Source organism: Schistocerca cancellata, chromosome 4 (assembly GCF_023864275.1).
Source record: "Schistocerca cancellata isolate TAMUIC-IGC-003103 chromosome 4, iqSchCanc2.1, whole genome shotgun sequence".
Classification (NCBI taxonomy): Eukaryota; Metazoa; Arthropoda; class Insecta; order Orthoptera; family Acrididae; genus Schistocerca; species Schistocerca cancellata.
Genome location: NC_064629.1, coordinates 378,908,076 through 378,920,430, shown reverse-complemented (window position 1 = coordinate 378,920,430; position 12,355 = coordinate 378,908,076). Strand labels below are relative to the sequence as shown.

The 12,355-nt window shown below is 44.5% G+C and overlaps 1 pseudogene; it reads left to right on the top strand.

Annotated features, from left to right (window-relative positions):
- The first annotated feature begins 11,200 nt into the window (after positions 1–11,200).
- Positions 11,201–11,317, top strand: LOC126186056 (5S ribosomal RNA; annotated as a pseudogene).
- The last annotated feature ends 1,038 nt before the right edge of the window (positions 11,318–12,355 follow it).

Sequence of the window (12,355 nt, the reverse complement as noted above, 5' to 3'; positions counted from 1 at the left end):
TCAAGTCCAATAGTGCTTAGAGCCATTTTAACTATTTGAACCTCTTCCAGATGGCCGATCAAACTGATTTTGCGACTCCGGTGCTTAATCTGCCGTCGCTGCTGGCTTCCGTGGAAAACTTGAGTGTTACCTAGGAAAGGTTGGGGAACACCCAGGAAGAGTTGCTGCACCTGCTGGAGGACCAGGAACAGCGCCACGTTCGGCAGGCGCCACAGGCGCATATTCTGAGGCATCAAGGGATCACCAATTTAGTATTGGAGGGCAGCGTGGAGGGTAAAACTCGTAGAGGGAGACCAAGAGATTAATATACTAAGCAGATTCAGAAGGATGTACGCTGCAGTAGTACTGGGAGATGAAGAAGCTTGCACAGGATAGAGTAGCATGGAGAGCTGCATCAAACCAGTCTCAGGACTCAAGACCACAACAACAACACATCATCTACTACCAAGATAACCATACAAATTCTTCGAATACACGTGAATGAGCAGAGGAGCATCCGACTATCTCATCAACAAATTAAAGACGATTGTTTTTTACATGATCAAGAACTTTTAACAGCCGATAAATGTGGAAGAAATTACTGACTACCGTAAATACAAAGAATGAGCTCAACAAATTAAAGCTTATTGTGGTGTAAACGGTAGCGTTCCGAGTTTGTGTTTACGACCACGGAAAGGTCCTGGGTTAACCTCATATACTTTAACTGACTCGGCTACAGTTCTGTGTATTAAGTTGTATGTATACTGTTTACACTGCATCGCTAAGTGTATTTTAACGTCTCGTCGAAGTAGTTGACTTATAAGTGTATACACACCTACCCAGTACATCACAAACATTAAATTCTTAAATAAAATGCAACAAACAACCACGAAAATTTACAGATATTTGATTTTTTTTGTTGAGTTCCTATGGGACCAAACTGCTGAGGTCATCGGTCCAAAGACTTACACACTACTTAAACTAACTTACGCTAAGGACAACACACACTCCCATGCTCGAGGGAGGACTCGAACCTCCGACGGGGAGAGCCTCGCGGACTGTGGCAAGCCACCCAAGACCACGCGGCTACACCGCGCGGCTATTTGATTTTGTGAACGTAATTTATCAGCAGTCATTGTTAAGGCCAAGCGTTTCAGTTATTCTAAATAATCTGCAAAAGTAAAGCATAAAAAATTTTTGAAAAGAAAGTCAAACGTTTTGTGAAATGATTTGTCTAAAAGTATGAAATAAACAATATTACGGAAACGTTTGATGCATCTCATTTTCTGTTCATGATTTCGAGCATCATTCAAAGGCACGTAGAACGTTTCTCTGACTTATTTATTTCTGTTACACAAATCATTTCGCAAAATATCTGGCCAATTGCTTTCATTTTTTATTTTCAAGTTATATTCAGGAAGCATGCCTTCCTAACGTCTTCTGTTCTCGAAAATCCTAACTTGGGTACTTGAATCGAAGGAAGCCTTTTTGATATTTAAATACCACACCAATGTATCTTTTTATGTGCAAAATAGCTAGGCCTTGAACAGACGAACGTTTTGACACTTCATTTCATAGCTTGGCAGCAGCTTTTCATGAAATATTTCAATTTTTCCTCAACTCATGAATTAAGTTTTCCTTAATTACCCTGATTGCTTTCAAGCAGTTAAATATTTTCATGCAAAACTAGACCTCACGCTGGTCACTTTGATACCCCGTGTGCCTGTTTCCCTCTCTATGAAAATTCGGACAAAACCTCATGGTGTAATTTATAGGGAGTCCCGTTTTAGTTCTGCTCACGCGTTTACAAAAACGTATCGAATGTTAATCATACGATAAAATAGTCCTTTCAGCTTGTTGTCATTTCCAAAAAACGTCGTTTCGTTATCTGGAACCGTCTATGAGATACGACGATTTGTATTACCACTTAATTCCCGAAGCGCAGGAAAAGATTCGGACGCGCCGCGAGCAACCCGTCCGCGCATATAATAACCAATATCTCAAAAATGAAAAGCTATATCATTCCGGTCTCAACTTTAAATACAATTTAGATATATTGGTTACATTTCATATGCAATAATATATGGCCTTAAATGAACTGTACGGGAAGTCTGCGCAATTTGATTTTACCTCTGCAAACTCTTTAAAATTTCGTGCAGCCGTGTACTCAGTTTCGTGCAGCACAGTATCTATGACGAATAACGAAAATAAATTCAGATCTTTACCGATCAAAGATATGAAGCTATAAGATGCGGAAGAATCGAATTTTTTCACCGAATAGCTTTGTTAAAATCGGATGATAAGTGTTTCATAGCTGCCGCCGCATCCGCTCCACTGCTTTGCCGAGAAGACGCTTGGGTGTCGCTCTCACCGTCGCGCGTGCTGCAGCGACAAAATTCAAACACGTCTGAATTCAAACGTGACTAGTTGTAGCAGAGAGCAGGCAGCGCCACGGACGTCGCCAAGGTAATCACACCTACGGAGGTGTTTGGTCGTCTGAAGCTGTCGTGCGCTGCCGTTCGCTTCTGTCGCTTACGTAGGACGACGGGATTACTCGCGACTGTCGTTTACAGTGTGACAACAACAAACATCGTGCTCTTTCCTACGCCGATACTGCTGAGAGGGATATGTTAATCGTCCAAGCTCAGAGCGCAGAACTACTTAGGAATCTTATCCGTCTCAATAATTCTACATTAGATGAATGCTTATCGGTTATTCAAGCTTCCGAACAGTCTACGCAAACCAAACAGGCACTTGACTACGGGTGAAGTGAACTTTTTCACACAAACTTTGAGAGTGTGGATGTTCATAAAGGGAAACAAAGCGGTAAACATCGCCAGGCAACTAGTTCTTGGGCTACGCCTTGGAACGAGGGCACGTCGTCTTCAGCTGATAACTCTCCTCGAGTCAAATCTTGCTCTCGATCCGTCGTGCTATTACAACGTGTGACGTGCTCTATTTGTCGGAAGCTCGGTCATAAGGCTGAAGTTTGTCTGAAGAAAATACGTCGCACCGTCAAGCGCTCCACATCCACCAGTGACAGAGACAATTCAGTACATTCATTTGATCCCACTTTGGAAGATTTTCAGAATACAGTGTTTAGTGTTATGTCACGTCATCATTCTCCTGATGGTGGGTTTGGAATGGATGTCTCCAGTGTTCTCTCATATAGTGCGCTTGACCCTAACGTTGATAAATTTGAACGTAATGTGTACAGTATTCTCTCACAAAATAATAAAGGTGTGTTGATGGATGTTGACGTCAATAGTCAAATAATTCAATTCCAATTGGAAACCGATTCGTCGAAAAACATAATTAACAATGATACCATTGCTTTAATTGGAGCCCCACAGCTGTTCAAATTTCAGGGAACGTTAACAAGTTACAGTGACTGTTCACATCAAAGATCCTTGTGAAGTAAACGTTAAATGTAAGAGTAAGCAGGTGCAAGCCCTAACTTTGGTGACACAATCGCGTACAGCGGTCAATATCTTGGCCTCGACCTATTTCACATTCTGGTTTTCACGGTCTGGGATTCCACCAATTGCATCCAGGCCACAGATGGTGGATCGGTCTCCTTGTAACTCTTTTCCAAGTACAAACATCTTTTTGCAGACCCATACAATGGCGACAAAGACCGTGAAACACTCATCGGCTTGCACCCAGACACGATACCTAAATTCTATAAGGCATTCTCTGTTCCTTTTGCATTGCGCGACAAGCTTGAAGCCGGCCGCGGTATCCGAGTGGTTCTAGACGCTTCAGTCCGGAACCGCGCTGCTGCTACGGTCGAAGGTTCGAATCCTGACTCGGGCATGGATTTTTGTGATGTCCTTAGGTTAGTTAGGTTTAAGTAGTTCTAAGTCTAGGGGACTGATGACCTCAGATGTTAAGCCCCATAGTGCTTAGAGCCATTTGAACCCAACCTTCGTCTCTGTTGGGACTGCAGATGAACTGTGAATGCCCAAGCCGTCGTCGACACGTACCCCACTCCATGAGCGGAAAAAGTCGTCGGGAAATTGGGACATGCCAGATTCTTCTCCCACATCGATTTGACTGATGCATATCTACAGCTGTACCTCGATGAAAAGCGCCAACGTGTGATGGTCGTCAATATCCTTTTAGGGCTCTACGAGAACAAACGACTCCCTTGGCCCCAGCATTATTTCAGTGACATCTTGAACAGCTGTGCCACAAGGTACTGGGCACAGCCAAGTGTCTCGATGATATTATTGTCACCGGCAACACGTCGATGAGCACCTACACAGCTTGGATCAACTGTTGCACGTCGGCCGGCCGCGGTGGTCTAGGTGCTCAGTCCGGAGCCGCGCGACTGCTACGGTCGCAGGTTCGAATCCTGCCTCGGGCATGGATATGTGTGATGTCCTTAGGTTAGTTAGGTTTACGTAATTCTAAGTTCTAGGGGACTGATGACCACAGATGTTAAGTCCCATAGTGCTCAGAGCCATTTGAACCATTTTTTTTTTTTGGTTGCACGTCTTACATCAGACGGGGCTTGCAGTGAACATAGACAAGTGCTCTTTTTTCCAGTATGAAATCGAGGGCTTGGGTCATATTCTCTCTGCAAACAGCATCCGTCCTAGAACTACAAACCTCCGGGCCATCGATCAACTACCAGCTCCCACTAGGCTGAAGCAACTTTAATGTCTCATAAGGCAAATCAGATATTACTAGCAGGTCATCCTGACTGTGGCCACGGTCGTGGAGTCCTTTAACAAATTACTATGGAAAGATGTATGCTGTGAATGGTCCTCTGAATGTCACTGGGCGTTCGAAACACTAAAAAGGGCGCTCCTCAACTCGATATGCTTGGTACACTACGATCCCTGAAAGCACTAGATAGAGGCCACGGAAGCTTCAAACATTGAGATCATGGCGGTTTTTCTCATATGATACGTATGGTGGACAAGCCAGTAGTATTAATTGCCAGAATCCCAAACGCGGTTTAGCACAGCTATTTTAAAGTGGAGAAAAGGGTCGTGGCCCTTATTTTCGCTGTCAAAAAATTCCATAATTACATATATGCATACTTACTACATATGGATCATAAAGACTTGATCACGCCTTTTTATCCGGCAGTCCAAATCCCCATTAAGAAACAGCAGCGTCTGCAACGTTGGTCCCTCTTTCTGTCGATCTATAATTGCGACATCAAGCTCTGGACATCAGCCAATCATGGAAATGCTGATGTTTTATCAAGGATGATTCTTTCGATGATTGTCCCGCCCTCCAGCGAGGGTGTGACGAGCCTTTCGCTCGATGCAAGGGTCTTCACCGACATTATTACAAACGATGCATTCCTCTCATGAGTCAAACACTTCCTGCCAAGTCAGAGGCCTTCACTGAGGACGAACGAATTTGATCCACACCAAGTACATGCATTTTTGGAGAATCTCTGAATGTCTCTGTCACTCTACCAAAGGGTCATCATCTTCCACTATATGGGAGACTAAATGTGGGTTTTTATTCCGGTGGTACCCCGAATGGATGTTCTCAAGCTTTTAAATCAATGCTACTGCGGTATTGTAAAGAGCAAGCGTATGGTTCAACAATTTGTGTACTGGAATGGGTTGCAGAAGGGTATCGAGTCCCTACCTTAAGCCTGTGTTCTCTGCTGCAAGTACCAGGCAGTGCCTTAAGGTCGTATTTCCCATAGCCTAAGCCAGTGGAGTCTTGGAGTTGGCTGTATCTGAACTTTGTGGGTCTATTTTCTGACACTAATTGGCTAATTCGGTAGCTGCCTCCACGGACTGTTCCTATATTGTACAAATGCACAGTGCCAGGACGACTCAACATCGAATACTGAAGTTGATTTTCGCCGTGAAAGGTCTCCCCATTACCTTCGTGCCGGATAACAGTCACGACTTCGAATCCCTCTGCACATCCCATGCCAGCCGACGCTTCCGTCGTGCACCCTCCCGTCTTGCGTCAAACAGGGTTGTTGAGAGGTTCGTAATGACCTTCAAGCTATAAATGAGGAAGATTGCAGCGAACTGCGCACTGGAGGACACGTTACTATTGTTTCTCGCCTCTTACAAGAACACTACCCGTCCCTCCCCCTCCCACAAAGACAAGGGTGCTTCACCGGCTAAATTGTTGTGCGACCGATGTATGCAGCTCCTCCTGTTCATTATGGCGCCCCGCCACCAGGACAACACCGACGAAATTGGGATCAGGAACAAGAAGTGGCAGCTGGCTCTTACCGCCAGGGTCACATATTCAGAAACACAATTCGTAAGCGTAGTTGCCAGAAATGGTAGTGTGTCAGATGGGAAATGCCATTTACATTATCTGACCACATAGAGGTATCCCTGCCTTCCAGATATTGTAAAGTAGTTTCAGTTACAGGTACTGGCGACACGCCTATCCAAGGGGTGGTCATTGGAACCTCGACATCACAGCAGCCCACCACCTCCGACGCCCTCTCAGCGCCTGAGCCAACATACAAACAACCCATCAGAGACAATATGGTGGCCGCAGCGCCGATGGACATCATCTACAACCCATAGTAGCAGGCGACAAAGAAGAGGCTTCGCCTCTCCCTCCCTTTGGGGGAGGGAGGAGAAGAAAGTTGAATTCTGCAGATACTTCTGCCAGGTACATCCCTTCTCATATTGCTGTTTTCTGGGTTTCCTGCTCTGCAGGCAAGACAGTGAGCAATACAAGTCTCGCCAACCGTTCAGCAGAGGTCACCTTCGACGGAGGAACTAATTTGTTCCCACACCTACCGCAGACACCAACCAGGGACGACGATGACGGAATCTGGCCTGGAAAGCTAACAGGCAATGGGCTCGTTATCGCTGACAGCGACAGCCGATCGTGCAGATGCAATATAACCATCCGTGTGGTGTTGTAACCTGCAATCCGAGGGGTGCAGAGGCATTCTGTAGTCGCATCCTACAATCAACGGTTGTGTCCTACACTCGACAGTCGCAGTTACGATGTTGTGGAGTTTTGGGAGATGCAATAGTGGAATACGCTGTGTTAGTAAACAGACTTGTTGTAGGAATCACCATAACGCTAGTGTTGCATTCTCATTGAGGACTAAGTCTCTGGATGACATTACTATGGAGACAACGCATCACGGATTAGGTTTCAGTTATATGAAATATTTGTGCACCAGAGTTCATGTCAAGATATTTTGTGAGTTATAATAAATAAACGTTAGTTTACTTGGACTAATCTATTTGTGTGATAGTCTTAGATCGCTACACTGGCACAGTCGTTAATAGTGATGTATCTCTACTTAAGGAGAGAGAGCGTCACAACAGAATGTTACCAGGAACGTCTCATTTGATACTACCTTGTCTAAGTGCTACGGTATGGAAGGCGAAACTATTCTTCTTGTGATAACACACTGTTAGAAAAATAACAGAAATCCTAAACTCAATAGATCTCTTAGTGAATCGCTAACGGTAGCCATGGAAAGTGCCAAAAGCAAGGTATAACTCTTTTAAAATGGGTGCTCGTATCACTTTCATATCCTGCGAAACACGGAGCGTACCTCAAATAAACTGCCGAAAAACGGTTCTTCACCATCCTCATAACTTGCGTAGTTTGTGTTCCTTTTTTTTTAAATAGGTAATCTCTTTCTCAACACACTACAAGAATTCGACTTGTGCAAACACCTGTGTAACGGAGGCAATACTAAATGTCAATTCTCACTCGTGTTTAGTAGAGTGAGCAGTGTCTTCAGTCGTGAACGGGACAGCATGGCTTGTGTACGCTATTTAATCTGTCAACATGCCTTGAAGAGTCATTACCAGCTTTTAGCAAGTGTGCATTGTCACTGTAAGATAAGAAGGAATGTCAGCACGAGATGCCGTCCGTTGAAATGCGTACACTACTGTGAAATCGTTCAAACAATTAACAGCTATCACGAACTACAAAACAAAAAACGTCTGCCTCGTAGTGCCGCCTGCAGGCAGCAACCCTAGGGAGTGACTGCTATCTACAAATTATGGTTCATAGGTACCCCAAGACGAATGCAGCAGAACTGTGCACTGCATTTTTTTTAGAAACAGATAGTACGTAACCATGAGCAGAGGATCAAGGAGAGAATGAGCCCAAAAATCGCTGACATCAGCATCAGCATTCCAGGAACTGATGACATCAGCATCAGCTTTTCACAGAATCGCTGACGCCAACATACGGCACTCAGGCAATGACGTTATTCCCAAATTCTTTCCCCCATCTCCCTCCTCCTTCCCATTTCCCCTTTGGCCAATGGCACTACGCATTTTGCGAAAACGTGGAAAGGTCCCAGGGCACCAATGGCATACAAGCTCGGCCTCCCACCCATCAAGCAATTATAACTTTTGTTCTTCTATTTCGTGCTCACTATCATTTGCAGCCAGTAGTCCATCCAGTATGAAGCGCTACCAGCATGAGTGCAAATTTGTTTGGACTGCCAAGCAATCGAGAGGAACGGAGCATGACAATGAATGGCTACTACTTTAACTGACGGTTGTAGACCATATGGTCCACACAAGCCGTCCTCTGTAGTTTTACGTTTTACGCATGCATTAGAGCAAGAAGGTTGCCTCGTCACTGCTCTCCAAACGGGACACGCACGTACAAGCGAAGCTCCACCGAGTTGTGCCGCCATCTGCTTGCGTTTTCCTCCTGATTCCGCTCTGATAAGGTCGCGTGGCCATCTGCTTGTACTTCGAGTCAGGTGTTATAGTCAAACAGGTAACAACTGCAATGTACTCCAGCGACGACTACACCGATCTATGGGGAGACGCACCACAACGCAGCTGATGCCCGAAGGCTGTATCCACAACGTCTTCCAACGCGACGTCTATCTTTTGCATATGTTTTTAGATGTACAGGGATGCGTTTAAGAACCGAGGGAGCTTTGCAGGTACAACGTCTCGTGAAAAGACCAATCCGCGACTGTTGCCCAGAACTTTACAGAGTATTTTGGAGCACATCCCACGCATGGTAAGCATACCTAAATGAAAATAACTCGTACGTACTATGTAGTATAAACGAAATGTTATCGTGCTATTGCATTTAGGTTGCAGTATTATTTGTACCTATAATAATAATAATAATAATAATAATAATATGGTCATTTATATTAATATTATGAAACTCATTAGATCTCGCCCAATGATACCTATTTCTCATCGTAATTAGGATAAAGAAGAGCTGTAGCTCGCCTTTGGATCTCCAGGTTTTCGGTACAGAGAACTCTGGAGGAACGAAAATGGCATCCCTTTAAGCTGCACCTACACCAACAGCTATACGGAAACGATTTCCAAAATCAGGTATCGTTCTGCAGATGTCTCGTAAATAAAGTAGCCGTAAATTCGGATTTAGTTAGGCAGATTTTATGGGGAGATGAGTGCTCTTTAGCTAATGACACCACTGTCAATAGATGCAATATTCATTATCGGGCTCCTGCAAAGCCTCACTGTTTAAGACCACATCACATCAAGCGCATTGGAGTGTTAACGCACGGTGCGGCATTCTAGGAGAGCACATCATTGGACCAGTTTATTTGGCTACCAGACTGATCGGCTGTATTTGCAATTCCTACAGAACGAGCTGAGTCTTGGGCATCTCCTAGAATACATCCCACTTCAGTTAGCTGTGAGGCACTGGTTTCAGCACGATGGTGTACAACACCATTATTGTAAGGGCTTAGAAAATATCTCAGCATTGTGTACCGTGAATGGTGGATAGGTCGTGGTGGTTGCATTCGATGGCCAGTGAGATTGCCCGATTTAACACCCTTGCATTTTTTCTTATGGGTTACAACAAAGTCACAGTTTACGAAACGGGACCGGAAGATCCAGATGTGTTAAAAGAACGAATACGTTATGCTTGCGCTTCAGTATCTGCAGAAATGTTAGAGGTGTCCATACTAACACCGAGAGGCTCTTACATTAATGCATCCAACGTGACAGATATGCATTTGAACATCTGTATTATGAGTAATGCAATTATAAAGATCTGTCGGTCTATAATATAGGTTTAAAGGAACATCATATATGATATTCATTATGTTCATTGTTCTTTATTGCAATCAAAGATATAATAACATTTATGTAATACTGCCAGTTTTGAAGCATGAGTTGGGGCATTTTGTGTTGTTTATATATAGGGTCATTATAATTAAAGTTAAACTTTCAAAACGCTGTAGAAATAACACTACTGGTCAGAATGACGCCAAATTGCAACGGAATATTATCGAAAGGGGAAAACATATGGCAGAAGAAAAAAATAGTGTGAAAATTGGTCAATAGATCGCGCTGTATGTGTCATAATTCGTAAATGAAAACGCCTGTCATGCTGACGACCCATTGAAGTTGGTACTCGTATAAACAAGCCGGATGCACGGCTTTTCCTCCTTTCACGTCTGCGTTCGTCATGATTGTCTCAATGCAGGATCGCACTCTGCTTGTAGAGCTGTATTACAAAAACGATAACTGTGCACACGTCGCTCTGCAGAAGTGACGAAGTCTGAAGGGTTTGAAAAAAGGCGTTGGTCCGATGACTGCCGTGCGTCTGGAGAAAATTATTCTGAAATTCAAAAAGACGGTTTCTTTTGGTGTGCGACCTGATAGGAAACGAATTGATTCGGCGTCAGTTGAAGCAGTGGCCACAGCAATGCAGGAGGAGACGAGTGGTGGTGTGCACATATCCATGAGCACGACGAGTAAAATCCTACGAAACCTCCTTCTTTGCTATTCATTCAAAATTGCCCATGTGCTCGAGTTGCTTCCTGTTGGCCTGCCAGCAAGAGAGACATTTGCTTTAGAATTTCTTGGTCGCATGGAAGTGGACAATGATTGGCTGTGAAAGATTTTGTGGACAGACAAAGCCCGCTTCCATCTGACAAGATATGTCGATACACAGAATTTTCGAATATGAGCAACGGAAAATCCACATGCAAATCAACCAGTACCACTTCATCCTGAAAAGGTCACTGTGTGGTGCGGGCTTACGGCCTCATTTATCATAGGGCCATATTTTTGAAAGAGACATGTGCTTCCGGTCCTGTTACCTGTACCGTCACTGATAAGCGCTATGAGTGTCTTTTGCGCAACCACGTCATTCCAGCTCTCTAAGAGCATGGATATTTTTTATGCAAGATGGCGCACCTCCACATATGGCAAATCCATTTAAGCAGCTGCTGAAGCGCCATTTCGGAAATGCTAGAATTATCAGCTGCCATTTCTCTACAGGTGGCAACGGCCGTGCCGCAGTGGATTCACCGGTTCCCGTGAGATCACCGAAGTTAAGCGCTGTCGGGCGTGGTCGGCACTTGGATGGGTGACCATCCAGCCGCCATGCGCTGTTGCCATTTTTCGGGGTGCACTCAGCCTCGTGATGCCAATTGAGGAGCTACTCGACCGAATAGTAGCGGCTCCGGTCAAAGAAAACCATCACAACGGCCGGGAGAGCGGTGTGCTGACCACACGCCCCTCCTATCCGCATCCTCCCCTGAGGATGATACGGCGGTCGGATGGTCCCGATGGGCCGCTTGTGGCCTGAAGACGGAGTGCTTATTTCTCTACAGCCTGGCCGTCCCGGTCACATGATCTTAATCCGTGTGACTTCTGGCTGTGTGGCTATCTGAAAGATGTGTTCAGTGTTCCAATTGCAAACTCAGCTGCATTGAAGTCACGCATTGCGCAACACATTGTGAATGTGACCCCAGAAACACTTCGATCAGTTGCGGAACATGCTGTTTCTCGATTTCAACTTGTTGCAGAAAACGGTGGACGGCATACTGAACATGTTTTGCGCCAGTCACACGGAAATTAATAATCCGATTTGATTTTGATTGATGCTTGTTATGCGGTTTGTGGCCTCAGGAAAATTGAAATCCGATGTGACTGATGCTTTTTATGCGGTTTTTGGCCTCAGGACAATTAAAAACCGATTTTTCCCATCCGATGTGATATGACCTTGCCGTGGTGGATGGGCTTACGTAACTAACAATATCACTCCTGTACACACATGCACACTGAGTAGTACAGTTTGTTTAATGTCGAACGTACAGCTTAGGCATTGTTGTATGATTCATTATATCATTTGTAGTTGACTTACTTTTCTTATGCCATACGTTTTCCCCCCTTCTCCGATAATATTCCGTTGCAATTTGACGTCATTCTGACCAGTGGTGTTATTTATAGAGTGGTTTGAAAGTTTAATTATAATCACCCAGGTTAGGTTAGGTTAGGTTAGATTAGGTTAGGTGTATTAGCTGTCGTAGATTGATACGCCTTGAAAAAGACAATGAATATGCTTTGGCCCTTGTGCGTCTTGCGACTATTACAGCGCCATCTGTCACAAAGCGAAAAAAGTGGTCCAACTAAAACATTCATATTTTTTATGT